Raw genomic sequence first — 16,039 nt, 5'->3', positions numbered from 1 at the left:
GCAGACACAGAGGGGTTTCCCTAAACCCAAAGCTGAGGTCCCTGCACAATCAGACAATCTCTTCAAAGGTTTAAAGGTAGAAGGGGGTGTTCTGACCTATTTTACTATCACCCTCGGGCACCCAAGTGATGGGCCTAAGACTTCTAGTCTCAACTTTCTTCCCTGCTTCCATATATTGAGGGGAGATCTCTCTTTTCCTTCTCTAAGCCAGTCTTTGGATTTTATCCTATGACTTGGGCCTCAACACAGCTGGGCCTTAGTTTTCCTCTTAGTTAAATGGGAAAAACAATTTCCTGTTTTATCCAGGGGTCATGAGAATTAGTAGAGTTCGATGACACCCTGTCTCAACTTCCCCATCTAAAGGGTGATAGGATGCTCCTTAGTGAAGTCCTCAGTGTGCTGCTCTGAGCAACCAAGGCTACTGCATGCTCTTGGTTTTTTTGTTTTTGGCTGCTCCTCGCAGCACGCAGGATCATAGTTCACAGACCAGGGATTGAACCTGTGTCCCCTGCAGTAGAAGCATGGAGTCCTCACCACTGGACCTCCAGGGAATTCCCTACCTGCTCTTGATAGTGACTGATCACCCGTCATCCTAGGGAATCACTTGTTCTCAGAGCACTGCCTTCCCCTCCCTCTCCCATTCCCTGGTAACTGCTGATCTTTGAACTGTGTCCTGCAGTTTTGCCTTTCCCAGAATGTCATATAGTTGGAATCATGCAGATTGGCTTGTTTCACTTAGTAATATGCATTGCATGTATGTGGCCTTCATGTCTTTTCTTTTCTCTTCTTTTACTTTTTTTTGGCCGCAACGCACAGTTTGTGGGATCTCAGTTCATCAACCAGGGATTGAACCCAGGCCATGGCAGTGAGAGCGCTGAGTCCTAACCACTGGACTGCCAGGGAACTCCTGCCTCCATGCCTTCTCATGGCTTCATAGCTCATTTCTTTTTCTGTTTTTTTAACAGACACATTAACTAACAAGAAGCATAATCTTTAGATAAAAATCAACTTCTCACAGGGTTTTTATGAGCTTTGCATGTTCCATTCCTTATTACAAACACATATATAATTTATCTTCTGGCAAGGAACACACAGGATTTAGTGTAACTTAATGGTCACAATATCTTACTTCCATCTGCTTCCTAAAGAAAAATAAGTAATTCCTAAAAAATAATTATTATTTTATTATTAAGCAAGAGTCAAGAAGCATTCTGGCCCTTGAAATAGATTTTGACTGACAGTCTCTAGGTACAAATAGAGAAAAACAAATCCAAATGACCCACTCCTGAACTGCAGCCAGCCCACGGCTAACCTATGCCTCAGTTAAATACAATTTCTTGGTTACACAAAGTAAGAGTTCAGAGTTCTCAGAAAACAAGGAGTTTTAAATCTTCAGGTGGTGGTTGTTTTTCTTTTCTCTCCTTTTCTTTCTTCTGGGTTTTTAGTTTTAATTAGTTGCTATCACTTTAACATACACATAATAATCTGGGTTTGTGTCCTCTCCTTAAAAATGAGGCAGGGACTTCCCTGGTGGCGCAGTGGTTAAGAATCCACCTGCTAATGCAGGAGACACAGGTTCCAGCCCTGGTCCGGGAAGATCCCACATGCCGTCGAGCAACTAAGCACGTGAGCCACAACTACTGAGCCCGTGTGCCACAACTACTGAAGCCCACGTGCCTAGAGCCCGTGCTCCACAACAAGAGAAGCCACTGCAATGAGAAGCCCTTGCGCTGCAACTGGAGAAAGCCCGCACACAGCAACGAAGACCCAACGCAGCCAAAAAAAATAAAATAAAATAAAATTTTAAAAAATGAGGCAGATTAGGCCGCACAGAGCCTGCTGAGTGGCAGCTGTGCCCTAGAGATGGGTACTTATATTTTGCCACAGTCCCCACCCTGCCCGCATCTCTCATTTATGTTACTTTCCTGTACCTGTTGATATTTGAGTTTGCAATGCCTGGCTTACTGTGTAACTGCATGGACTGAATGCTGGTCTATGGAGCTGAAGACCTGTCAGAAAGACAGTGAAAGAATCTCCAAATACAACTGTGATAAGTATAGGAAGTAAAGGTGCCTGGTGTTATGAGGGCGTTATGAAACCCTGGTTTCAGGGTTTAAGGATGGAGCATCCAGAAGCACTGTAGCTTTAGCAAAGGTCTGAAGAGACACGTTGGTGGTGACTAGGCAAAAGCAGTGCAAGTGTTCCAAGTAGGAGGGAAAGCATGTGCAAAACCCTGTGGTAGGACACGTGGCCCAGGTCCCAGTTACTATACTACAAAACAGGCTGCTCCAAAATTTAGTAGTTTGGAAGAACAGCAATCATTGTATCATCTCTAGTAGATCTGTGGGTCTGGGATTTGGAAAGAGCTTGGCTAAGTTCTTGTAACTTGGGGGTCTCTACTGTGGAGTGGACCACTGGGGGACAGAGTGCCTGGGTGCTAGCTGGGCCTCTCTCTCTTCCGGAAGCCTTAGGGCCTATCCATGTGGTCTCTGAATGGGCTACTTTGAGCTTCCTCACAGTATGGCAGCCTCAGGGCTGTCAAATTGTTTACATGGCAGCTGAAGGCTTCAAGAGTGTGTATCCCATACAGCAAGGCAGAGGTGCACTACCTTATGTGACCCAGCCTTGGATGTAACATAGAGCCACATCATAACAGACATACAGAACAATGGAAAGAAGTAAACCTACATATTTACAATCAATTGATCTTTGACAAAATGCCAGGCATATGCAATGAGAAAAGGATCCTCTCTTCAGTAAATTAGTGGGAAACTGAATATTCACAAGCATAAGGAAGAAACTAGACTCGTATCTCACACTACCACTGTAGTTAATTGGCTACAAGCAAAACACAAGCCAGTCCAGATCAGGGTAGGAGAATTAGACTCTGCCTCCTGATAGGGAAGTGGAAATGGAGTTTAGAGGAAAGTCAGGACTGGAGACACAATGTATGAGTGAGTAGCATTTGGGAGGTAATTGAAGCCTTGTGTGTGGATGTTAATGGATGTTAACACCTGACCATTATCTCTGCTCCAATCTCATAGCCCCTTAGCAGAACTTTGCACCCTTATAATTATTCAATTATTTGCTGAGTTTGCTCTGTTTGGCTAGAACTATGTGATCAACTTTCATGAGGGCAGGGACTCAGGCTGTCTTGGTCACCATGGTGTCCCGGACCCTCAATGTGTGTCTGGTACACATAAATTTCCATCAGCTGCTGAAGAACCACAGCCTCTTTCTCTGTTGGAGTCTCTAAAAAACAAGGAACACCTGTAGGATTGATTGGCCTATGTCAAGGTCACCTATAGTATGTGTTGCAAGGGGAAACAGGTTGAGAACTACTTGCTAGTCTAGGTAATTCTCAGGATTATTTAAGATAGTGTTATCTCCTAGGGCTATTTCAGAAATCTTAGGGATACAACAGAAGATATAATGGAAGACTCCATTTCCAAAGAAATCTTTTAAAATTCCTAGGAATAAACTTTACAATAAAGATTCACAATCTGTGTGAAGAAAAAATTCGATTCCGCAGAAGCACACAGAAAAACTGGAACAAACAGAAATATAAGCTATGTTCTTGGCTAGCAAGACTCCATATCACTAAGATATCAGACAGTTGACGAGATTTAATCTAGACATTTAATGACAGCCCAAGAAAAACACAAATAGGATTTTGTTTTGGAACTAGATGAGCCATGTCTAAAATTCTTCCTGGAAAAATTAACAAGAAAACATTTCTGAAAACGCCTGACCATGTAGTGAACATATTATAAAGCCTTATAATTAGGACTATTAGGTACTAGTACCTAATTAGTTCCACAAATCAGTGGAAGAGAAGAAAAATTCCCAGATAGACTCAAATACATGTAGACATTTAATATTCAACAAAGGTGGTATTTCAAATTGGTTAAGATAAGATGGATTTCATTCAGTAAGAGGTTTGGGACAACTATGCAGCCTCTGCAAGTGAAAAACAGAGTTACATCCATACTTTATATCTTATACCTGGAAAAATGCCGAAAGGATCAAAGATTTAAATGGAAAGAAGGAAACCATAAAAGTACCAGGAAAATCTCTGGGAGAATTCTTTTACAACCCTGAAGTGGAGAATATCCTTTTTTTTTTGAGAATACCCTTTTAACTATAACACAAAATTCAGGAGCCTTAGGGGAAAAGATCAATGAAAATACAAAAAATAATCATGTGAAGTAAAAAGATAAATGACAAACTGGAAAAAGAATTGCATCTCAATTATGGAAAAGGCAAATTTCATAACACATTAAAAGGACCTAAGAAATGGGGGGAGGGGAATTAGATGAAGATAGTCATCTAACATGATAAAGATGATTAATGCTGCTGCACTTTATAAATAAAAGTTGTTAAGGGCTTCCCTAGAGGCGCAATGGTTAAGAACCTGCCTGCCAATGCAGGGGACATGGGTTCAAGCCCTGGTCCGGGAAGATCCCACATGCCTTGAAGCAATTATGCCCGTGTGCCACAACTACTGAGCCTGCGCTCTAGAGCCCGCGTGCCACAACTACTGAAGTCCGCGCGCTTAGAGTCCGTGCTCCACAAGAGAAGCCACTGCAATGAGAAGCCCTCGCGCCACAACTAGAGAAAGCCCACGCGCAGCAACAAAGCTCCAACACAGCCAAAAATAAATAAATAAATGTAGTTTAAAAAAAAAAGAAGATCAAATTAAACCCAAAGCAAGCAGAAGGAAAGAAATGATAAAGGTAAAAGCAGATATCAATAAAATTGATAAATCTTTAGCCATACTGATCAAGAAAAAACAGCCAGAAGTTTTGTGGTAGGTGCAGAACACATATATGTTTATTAATGAAGAGACCACCTCTGGATTCCAGAGGTCTGGAATGAGACATTAAAAAAGTGATAACAGGGGACTTCCCTGGTGGTCCAGTGGTTAAGACACCATGCTTCCAATGCAAGGGGGCATGGGTTCGATCCCTGCTCGGGGAGCTAAGATACCACATGCCGCGTGGTGTGACCAAAAAAAAAAAGTGATAACAGTATTTACCTCTGGAGACAAGGACTGAGTAGCTAGGGATGAGGTGGAAAAAATACTGAAAATACCTTTTAGTATTCTTTTGAATGTGCATATATAATCACCAATTAAAAGTAAATAAAATGCTTTTTGTTTTAAAGAAAACATCTTCATTTGGGGGCTGGTAATTCTAAAAAGCATATTCATTCATTCATTTAACATTTAGTATTTCTTATTTCCATGTATTTTTATACTTACACTGCAAATGAAGGCTTCCTAAAACAATATTGTTTTGTATATTTTAAAACTTTATATAAATGGCATACTAATATTTGAATTCTTCTATGACTTGCTTTCTTCCCTCAACGTTACATTTTTGGGTGGTTCATCTATATGTGTATGTGTAGCTCTAGCTTGTTCATTTTCATTGCTATAGAGTATGCCATCAAATGAGTATACCATCTTGTACTTACCCAGGCTTCTATTGATGGACATTTAGGTTAGTGCCATTTCTTGTTATTATAAATAATACTACTGTCAACATTTTTGCGTATCTCCTCACGCAGTTGGTAGATTTTACATTTCCAGTATTTGTAATTGGCTGTTTTACAAAACATCCAATGGGGTATCCTTATCTAAGGGCCATCTTACCTGTTGATTTTTACAGATCTATGAACTGTAAATATAACATAACTTTATTCCAATGCACATAGACTTTGAGAAAAGTGGGGAATTAGGATCACTCATTGATTTATTTATTCAACAGATTCTTACATACTTACTGAGCATTAACTATGTGCCAGACACCGAGAATACTAAAATGAACAAGAAGGGGATTTCCCTGGCGGTCCAGTGGTTAAGACTCCGCGCTTCCACTGCAAGGGGCACCGGTTTGATCTCTGGTCGGGGAACTAAGATCCTGCATGCTCCGCGGCGCAGCCAAAAAGTTTTAAAAAATAACAAACAAATAAATAAATAAATAGATAAAACGAACAAGACAGGCCCCTGTCCCCGTGGAGGTTACATGAAGAACATATCTCTGTTTTTCTCTCTTGGTCTTTTTCTCTCACCCATTGTCCTAAAAAATCTTGATAGGGTTTCATCATTGGGATGTTAAGGGCTCCAGGATAAGTGAGGTGAGAATTAGTGATCATGGGTTAGTTCTAGATCGACAAGATAGCCCCTCTTGGCTTAGCTGACCTGGTTATTTCTCACATTTAATACTAAGTAACCCAGTGGGAAAAACAAATCCCTCACGATATAATTTTTAAATATTGATCTCGTAGGAGAATCCACTGCTTATCTCAAGGTTATCTGGAAATAGGAGGGTGTATTTTCATATGATACTAGAAGCAGAAAGCTAAAGGGAGTCATTTTCTCTGTAACATTAGAAAGATTTTGGTCACGCAAAATAACTTTTGGCTTCATGCAAATCATTTGTCGTTAAGAGCATAAGTGCTAGGGAGATCAGCTCGGTGCTTTGTGTCCACCTAGAGGGGTGGGATAGGGAGGGTGGGAGGCAGACACAAGAGGGAGGAGATATGGGGATATATGTATAGCTGATTCACTTTGTTATACAGCAGAAACTAACACACCATTGTAAAGCAATTATACTCCAATAAAGATGTTAAAAAAAAGAAGAGCACAAGTGCTCTTGTTATATTGAAATATTACCTAGTCTCTAGATAATTTCTATGTTTTATTACAGTTTTTTAAATTAAATTGCTTAATCAAAGTAATGTGTTCATAGTTTAAAGAGTCAAATAGCTTTAAGAAGCTTATCATGAAACAACATCCCCACCCACTCACTTTGAACACTTTCAGCTCTCTGGTATCTCCCTTCATGTTTCTAAACGACATGCCTGAACAGATAATCCTTGATTCTTCCATTTAGACTTCTTCTGTTGCTTGCTTACTATGGTATATGAGAATTTTGTTCTCTTAGTCCTGTTCCCACTCACTTCAACACACAAATTTCCCCTTCTCCTATCCTTCCAATACGTTTGTACCACAATTCTTGATTCAATCAATATTTACATTATTAAGATTGTACAAGTAGTATTCACCACTGAGTACGTAGAGTAGTATGGTTAAATTTCATTTCTTACATAAATTTCCTTGCCTGAAGTTATTAATTGCCTTGGTTTTTCATCGTCTTGTGTAACAGGATGTAATAGAGAACTATTTCCATCTCAGTTTCAAGTGATGCTTCCCCATTCCAAAGTAAGTCCACCCAGGTGGGACTTGTAAAAGCGGTGATTAAAAACCGGTTATAGCAGCTTTATTTATAATTGCCAAAGCATGTAAGCAATCAAGATGTCCTCCAGCAGGTGAATGGATAAATTGTGGTACATTCAGACAATAGAATATTATTCCACACTAATAAGAGATGAGCTATCAGTCCATGAAAAGACATGAAGGAAACTTAAATGCATATTACTAAGTGAAAAAAGCCAATCTTAAAAGGCTACATACTGTGTGATTCCAACTCTATGACATTCTGGAAAAGGCAAAACTATGGAGATGGTTAGAAGAGGATCAATGGTTGCCAGGGGTTTGCAGGAGAGGGAGGGATGAATAGGCAGAGCACAGAGGATTTTTAAGGCAGTGAAACTATTCTACATGACACTATAATGGTGGACACATGCCATTATATATTTTTCCAAACCTACAGAATATAAAACACCAAGAGTGAACCCTAGTAAACTATGGACTTTGGGTGTTAATAGTGTGTCTGTGTAGGTTCATGATTGTAACAAATGTACCACTCTGGCGGGGGATGCTGACACTGGAGGAGGCTGTGCATCTGTGGGGTCAGAGGATGTACAGAAAATCTCTGTACCTTCTGCTCAATTCTGCTGTGAACCTAAAACTGCTCTAAAAAACGAAGTAAATTAAATCTACTAAAATAAAAACACAAAAACTGATTTTGTTATCTTTGGTCCCTTACCCATTCAAGAGCATAAAAGGGCTAAGTTTGAAATTTCCAGAGACTATAAAGAAAATGTTTGGAGAGAGAGCTGCTGATGAGATGACAGTAAGTTTGCCCAATTTATGGGAAGGGGAAGAGAACGATGCTTTTTCTTCGAGCCTAAAGAAAGACACTTCCATCAGACCTCTTGAAGTGTCTCTGGAAGCTCAGGTGACACAGTAAGTGGTGTCTGACTCACACCTGAGAGGTATAAATGAAAGGCACTGTGGCTGGTTAGCTGCTTTGATAGCGGCAGAGGGCAGGGGTGGTGGTGTTCAAGGGTGCAGGACAGTGTCCTGAGGACCAGATTGGGCTGTGCTGGGGAAACACCAGCTTGTATCTTGTCTAAGAGGTTTCCCCCATGGTGTGAGGTGACCCCGTCAAAAGAGACTGGATGGGGCTTCCCTGGTGGCGCAGTGGTTAAGAATCCTCCTGCCAATGCAGGGCACATGGGTTCGAGCCCTGGTCCGGGAAGATCCCACATGCCGCGGAGGAACTAAGCCCGCGTGCCACAGCTACTGAAGCCTGAACGCCACAACTACTGAAACCCGCGCGTCTCGGGTCCGTGCTCCTCAATGGAGAGTAGCCCCCTTTCGCCACCACTAGAGAAAGCCCACACGCAGCAACGAAGACCCAACACAGCCAAAAATAAAATAAATAAATTAAAAAAAAAAAAAAGAGACTGGATGCCTGGGGGCTAAAGGTGGAATTGTAAGCAGTCATCAAATCAAGGGATCTTCAGGTTGACAGAGGCCTGACCCATCCAGAGGAGTGCAGAGTGGGGGCTGAGAGGTGGAGGAGTATCTCTGAGCATCACAGACGCCAAAAGTACCCTGAGAGAGGTAGAGTCCATTGGAAACACCTGCCAAGGTCAGAGAGCGCCCACCCCACCTCCACAGAGGCTGACTCCTGAGTGGAGGAGGGTGGTGGAAGGCCTGGGTGGGGAAACAGAGAAGCCCCCCAGGCCTCTTCCTCTCACCTCAGGTGACCAGTCCAAAGTGGCAGAAGGGGAGATGGTTTAATTTTAAATAAATTTGGAATCTTTGACTCATTAGAGTGAATCAAATGAAATTGTTAATATTCAACCATCTATGCTCACAAAAATGGCAATTTCATGTGATTCAGCTTAATGCGTAAGAGTGGACATTTTAATTACTGAACTGAGACTGTCTGGGGGTTTTAAGTGATGGAGAGAGTTTTATTACCTGAGAGTGAGATTTGCCCTAGACTTCATCCAAGGGTATGAGGGAAGAACTGGCTTCCCAGAGACAATTTGACATGCAAAGAATAAACTTTACATCCAAGAATAAACTTCTTTTCTGCCTACACCCCATAGGCCCCATCTGTTCAACAAATTGGCTACACTTCATTTTCTATGTGTTTATCACCAGTCGACCCACAAAGTCTCTGACAGGAATAGAAATCTCTCGATAAATTCAAACACATCAGAAATAGGTAACCTATTTCTTTCCTTCCTTCCTTTCATCCTTCCTTCCTTCTTTCTTCTCTTTCTCTCTCTCTCTTTCTTTCTTTCTTCATTTTTTGTCTTGGAGACATTACCCCATACCTCTCTGTTCTCCTGCTCTGATTGGGACTGATTCCTCTCTAGACCTGCTGGAAGCTGCAGTGCTAGCCCTTCCTTTTGCCTTTTTCCTGAGCTGGAACTCCTGTTTCCTGGATTCCACAAGTTCCTTTTTCATGGCTTTCTCCCTCATGCTCCATTCTCTTTCTGAGAAAGAGAAAATTTTGAGAGATTACATATTTGGAAATATCATCATTCTATCCTCTCATTTCATGGGTAATTTGGCTGGGTATAGAATTCTAGGTTAGAGATCATTGTCCTTCAGAACACAGAGGTTTTCTATCTCATACTGGCAGAGGGAATGGGGGGTTGGAAATCTGTTCCTGAGAACTTTACACTTAGATGGGAAACCAAATTTTCTCTTATTTCTTCCCTGTATTTCTCTGTCTCTCTTTCTTTTCCTTCCCCTCCTCACCCCCTCCTTCTCTTTCTTCTTCTTGATGGTGGTGGGGAAAAATTCTACATCACTGGGTTTTCAAACTCTAGAGCTGTCAAAAAGCACACAACTGTTTTCCTAACATAGACTTGTATTTATTTTTACTTACTTATTTATTTATTTTTATTTATTTGGCTGTGCAGGCTCTTAGTTGCAGCACACGGGATCTTCGTTATGGCACGTGGGATCTTTGTTGCAGCATGCATGATCTTTAGTTGCGGCATGTGGGATCTAGTTCTCTGACCAGGGATCGAACCCAGGCCTCCTGCATTGGGAGTGCTGAGTCTTAGCCACTGGACCACAAGGGAAGTCCATAGACTTGCATTTATATAGCAGAAAATATATTTGGTACTTAAACTTTGCGCTGTGTTTGAATTACTGCTGTAGTGAGAACATACAAACAATCATCTACTGCTTTTTTCAGTTAAAAAATTTGCTTGGGCTTCCCTGGTGGCGCAGTGGTTGAGAGTCTGCCTGCCAATGCAGGGGACATGGGTTTGTGCCCCGGTCAGGGAAGATCCCACATGCCGCGGAGCGGCTGGGCCCGTGAGCCATGGCCGCTGAGCCTGCGCGTCCGGAGCCTGTGCTCTGCAACGGGAGAGGCCACAACAGTGAGAGGCCTGCGTACCGCAAAAAAAAAAAAAAAAAAAAAAATTTGCTTCTACCTTGATAAGTGACTTTTCTATCATTCCTAATACTACAACTCTTCCCCTTAATTTTTTTAAAATTGAGGTGAAGTTCATATAACATACAATTAACCATGTTATAGTGAACAATTCAGTGGCACTTAGTACATTCACAATGTTGAGCAACCACCATCTCTAACTAGTTCCAAAACATCTTCACCACTCCTGAAGGAAACCTTGTACCCATTAAGCAGTTACTCCCCATTCTCCCCTCCCCCAAATCTCTGGCAACCACCAATCTGCATTCTGTTTCTATGGATTTACCTATTCTGGATATTTCATATAAATGGAATCATAGAATTTGTGACCTTTAATGTCTGACATCTTCCACTTAGCGTAAAGTTTTGAAGGCTCATCTACCTTATAGCATGTATAGGTAGACCTTCATTCCTTTTTACAGCCAAATTTCCGTTGTACGGATATAACACAATTTGTTTATTCATTCATCTGTTTGTGGATGTTTGGGTTGTTTTCACCTTTGGCTACTGTGAATAATTCTGTTATGAATATTTGTGTACAAGGATTTTTTTTGAGTACCTGTTTTCAGTTCTTTTGGGTATATACGTGGGAGTGGAATTGCTAAGTCACATGGTAATTCTATGTTTAGTTTTCAAGGAACTGCCAAGCTGTTTTCCACAGCAGCTGAACCACTTTTACATTACCACCTGCAATGTACAAGTGTTGTAATTTCTCTACATCTTCGCCAATGATTGTTATTTTCCTTTTTTTAAATTATAGCCATCCTAGTGGGTGTGAAGTGGCATCTCATTATGGTTTTGATTTGCATTTCCCTAATGTCTAATGATGTTGAGCATCTTTTCATGGGCTTCTTGGCCATTTGTATATCGTCTTTGGAGAAAAGTCTATTCAAGTTCTTTCCCCATTTTTTAAGTGGCTCATTTGTCTTTTTGTTTTGAAGAGTTCTTTATATGTTCTAGATATTTCTCTTAATTTCTAAAGCTACCTGAATTTTCACTGTTGTAATATCTGTTAATATTTGAGTGTTCCACACAATGTGGAAGAGACCATTTGTCGCCTAATGATATCCATTTTCTCATTTTTTGGCAATAGAACCCTAACTTTATTTTTGAAAGAACTATGTGCCCAGGAAAAAAAAAATGCTATATTTTCTGGCCCCTCTGCTTCGAGGCTTAGCCACACTGTTAAGTTGAATATATCTATTAGACATCCAAATGGAGATATTGGATAGATAGCTGAAAATTCAAGAATGGAGTCCAGGAGAGACATAATTCAGCTATAGCACAGTTGTCCCTTCCCCACTGCCTTTATCCATCACATTTTGGTACTTGGCTCATGTAACTCCCCTCCACTCACCATCCTAGTGACCTCGACATTCACACACACATACGATCAAAGACCCTGGTCATTGAGTTATAGGACCTTCTCATTTCCAGCGACCTCCTCCCTCCCACCTCAGTCACTCATCCTATGGCCATACACTGGGTCTTGACATAAAAAATAAACATATCCAAAACATCATTCTACATTCTGGCCACATCCCTTCCAGCTTTCATATTCAATGACCACTAAGACTGTTCTTCTAGCTCATCAGGACTCTAGTCTATTTACCTATCTAGCTTCTCCCCTTCCAACGGTTTTCTTCATTCTTTGTGCCCTTCCTTATTTAGCAAGATTTTATGGTCCATCGTTTCAAGAACACTCTTTCCAACACCCTAAACTCTCGTGACCATTTGTATTTTGCTGTACTTGCCTGTCAAAACCCATCTATCTGCTTTGCCAATGTCTATACTAAAAAACTCATTCATCTTCCCCCGACAAAACAAAACCCTATCTACATTTGAACCAATCTTTTTCCAGTTGCCATAGGAGTGGTTGGTGTCTCTCCTATCAAAACCAACCCTTATATCCTCCTCTGCTTCATATAAACCTCACACTTTCAATGATTCATTTTCTCTTCTGGATATCTAAGCATTAGCTCTCAACTAGATTCTTCCAATCTTTATTTAAGCATTCTCAAGTCTCTCTTACTTAAAGGACAAAAACATAACAAACAAACAAACAAAAAATGCCTTAGTCCCATTTGCTCTCCAGCTCTATCCCATTTTCTTCTTTCCCTTCACAGCTAAACTTCTTGAAAGGTTTGCCAATACTTTATTAAAAGAGGTCACTAAGTCCAATGGACTTTTCAGATCTCCTGTTGCTCGGTCTTTCACAGGCATTGGACGTGGTCCATCACTCCCTTCTAGAAATAATCTTCTCCCTGGGCTTCTGGACCTGACTCTCTTCTAGTTTTCATCCTATTTCTCTGATCACTCCTATTCTTTTCTCTTTTTTTAATATTTATTTATTTGGCTGCGTCGGGTCTTAGTTACGGCACGCAGGATCTTTGTTGCAGCATGCGGGATACTCGTTGCAGCGTGAGGGACTCCTTGTTGTGGCGTGCAGGCTTACTTGCCCCGCGGTTAGTTCCCTGACCAGAGATCAAACCTGCATCCCCTGCATTGGAAATGCAGAGTCTTAACCACTGAATTGCTAAGGAAGTCCCCTTTTCTGTCTTTTTAAGGTCTCAAAATGAGATAGATGAAAGTGTTTTGCAAACCTGAACACTGTCATTAGCAGAAATCATTAATAGATTTTTGTTACTCATATAAAGAGAGGAATGCATATGGAGCAAAGTTGGAAGGTGGACTGGAAAATGAAAGTGATGGTTTTGTTGAAATGGTAGATTACAGGTGTCATCTTCTCTCTCTCTCTAATTTCCTTTATACCGTAACAGTGTTTTGTACAATATATATTTTATTTGGGTATAATTAACACGCATTAATAGTATTTTAACAACATATATAAATCAAGCATATTTTTTAGAAAATAATCAATTCATAGTACGTTCTAAGAATGTAGATGTCAGCAATAGCATGGTAAAGTTGGTGGAAATGAGAACGAGGCTCTTCTTCAAGGAAAACGTTTATTTACTCACAGGTCCGCCAGAGAAGGGATCACTCTATACCATGCAGGACCACAGGGGAAGCACCCGGGGTTGGTCAGGTGGCAGAAGACAGGAGAGAGGGGAAAGCCTGGGCCAGAGCCTTTATTGGAATAGGGCTAAACCGTTTAGGTTTGGTTAGTTTGAATAATCCCAGTGGGCTCTGGGCTATAGGGGTGGTCTCTAGTTGCCTGGTACCTAGCCTTGGGATGATGTAGGGCAAGGGAAATATTGGCTTGATGAGTGAGTTAGATAAGGAGGTGATTAGAGCTATAGACTTGAGATTGGTTGGTTTGTATATGAAAGACGTGCTCTGAGCTGAGTCCTCTGCTATCGCTAAGGACTGAGTAGCCCTGGGAGGAGCAGCCTCTTCCCTACCAGCAAGCTTTTTAAGATGTCAAAACATCAGAAAATTTAAAACATGATTAATACTACACCTTCCAGGGAACTGCATTACTCTTTCAGATGCTGACCTGATACATCAGATATGAGAAGGAAGGATAATGCTTAGATAGATAGACAATGCATGAAGCAAGCATGTTACTCACAGCTGCAGCTGTTGCAGGCCTAGGTCAAAGACCACGGACAGTATTACTTACATTAAATGTCCTCCATACTTAAAAGAATAACATTATCCAAGGCAAACAAAGTGTACCAATGAAGCAAAAGCTTTTGGAGGGTGTGGGCAGGAACTGAGCTTCTGAAAGGGTGGAGCTGGCTTGACAAGTTTTTGTGTATAAACCCTAGGAGAATGCAAGAGGAAGTAACTGCTCATGGGGTGGGAGAAGGAACATCCTTCAGTTTTCATCAACGTTTAGGAGAAAAGAGGGAGAATCACGGCTCAGTTAATGTTGTGATAAGGGGTTGCTGGCAAGTTCAGGTTTTTGTTTCCGGTGGACTTGGGTTCAAATCCTGCACTGGCCACTCAATGGCTTCTTTGGACAAGTCAGTTAATGATCACAAATAACACTTATGGAGCACTGACTATGTGTCAGGCACTCTTTTAAGTGCTTTACATGTATTAATTAATTTAACCCCCACAACAATCTCATGAGGTAGGTACTATAATTTCCTCCATTTTAGAGATGCAGAAACTGAGGCACAGAGTAAAGTCATTTGCCCAAGATCAACACACTTTCATTAAGTGGAGGAAACAGTTAAAACAGAGCCTGCCATATACCCCATATTCTTCCAGTAAATTCTTTTTCCTGCTTGAGTTAGTCAAGCAGGAAAAAGAATTCAGAAACCTGAACTCTAAGTGACACAATAAATTTCAGGGTTTTTCATGCATGTTGTCACACATGTATAAAGAATTTTGTGCCACATAAATGGTAGATATTATTTATATCAATGAGATATAAGAGATTGTAAGGTGCAGAAAAGAGTAACGTTAAAGTAAGTTAACTGAGGGGACTTCCCCGGCGGTCCAGTGGTTAAGACTCCGCACTTCCAATGCGGGGGGTGCGGGTTTGATCCCTGGTCCCTGGTCCCTGGTCCCTGGTCCCTGGGTTAATTGAGAAAGTATGAAACCTCACTGGAAATTGGTGTATTTTTTTTAAATTTATTTTTATTTTTGGCTGCGTTGGGTCTTCACTGCGGTGCACGGGCTTCTCATTGCAGTGGCTTCTCCTGTGGCAGAGCACGAGTTCTAGGTGCGCGGGCTTCAGTAGTTTTGACACGAGGGCTCAGTAGTTGTGGCTTGCTGACTCTAGAGCACAGTAGTTACGGCGCACGGGCTCAGTTGCTCCGTGGCATGTGGGATCTTCCCAGACCAGGGCTTGAACCCGTGTCCCCTGCATTGGCAGGCGGACTCTCAACCACTGCGCCACCAGGGAAGCCCCATCGCCTTAGTTTATCTGTAAAATGGCGACAGTAATGGTACCTTCTGCTAGGGTTGCCGTAAGGATTAAATTAGTTAATACATGTAGAAGTGCTTAGATCAGTACTTGGCACAGAGTAAATGTTATACAAGTGTTAGCTATTCTTAATTTTTGGCCTCACAGCGGTGGCTTGCGGAATCTTAGTTCCCCGACCAGGGATCGAACCCGCGCCCTGGGCAGTGAAAGTGCGGAGTCCTAACCATTGGACCGCCAGGGAAGTCCCAGCTATTCCTATTTTTAATTTTTTCTTTTTTTATGAAAATAAATATTTACTGTGGAAAAAAACCTAAGACGAAACTAAAAATCGCTTAAAATGCTACCACCCAGAGACAATCACTGCTAAGTGTTTAGTGTATTTTCTTCCACAATTTTTTTGTACATAAATATACGGAGCTCATCCACGCACCTCTTTAGACTTTTCTCCTCCGCAACTCGCACACGCCTCCAACCGTCCCACCGTTTTCTGAGCACCAAGAGTACGAATTTTGTTTAACACAAACACCGTGCCTTGCCT

General features: G+C 41.4%; 1 protein-coding gene across 1 annotated transcript in view; it reads right to left on the bottom strand.

Moving 5' to 3' along the window:
* Positions 1–16,031, bottom strand: part of STAU1 (staufen double-stranded RNA binding protein 1) — a 72,613-nt gene extending 56,582 nt beyond the window's left edge. Inside the window, exon 1 of the mRNA XM_024750290.1 lies at positions 15,932–16,031. The gene's annotated coding sequence lies outside the window, so the exon portion shown is untranslated. The remainder of the gene's footprint in view (positions 1–15,931) is intronic.
* Between the last annotated feature and the right edge of the window lie 8 nt (positions 16,032–16,039).

The sequence above is a fragment of the Neophocaena asiaeorientalis genome, unplaced genomic scaffold (genome assembly GCF_003031525.2).
Source record: "Neophocaena asiaeorientalis asiaeorientalis breed wild unplaced genomic scaffold, Neophocaena_asiaeorientalis_V1.1 scaffold606, whole genome shotgun sequence".
Taxonomy (NCBI): Eukaryota; Metazoa; Chordata; class Mammalia; order Artiodactyla; family Phocoenidae; genus Neophocaena; species Neophocaena asiaeorientalis.
The sequence above is the reverse complement of the archived record's forward strand: the minus strand, read 5'-3'. Positions and strand labels throughout refer to the sequence as shown.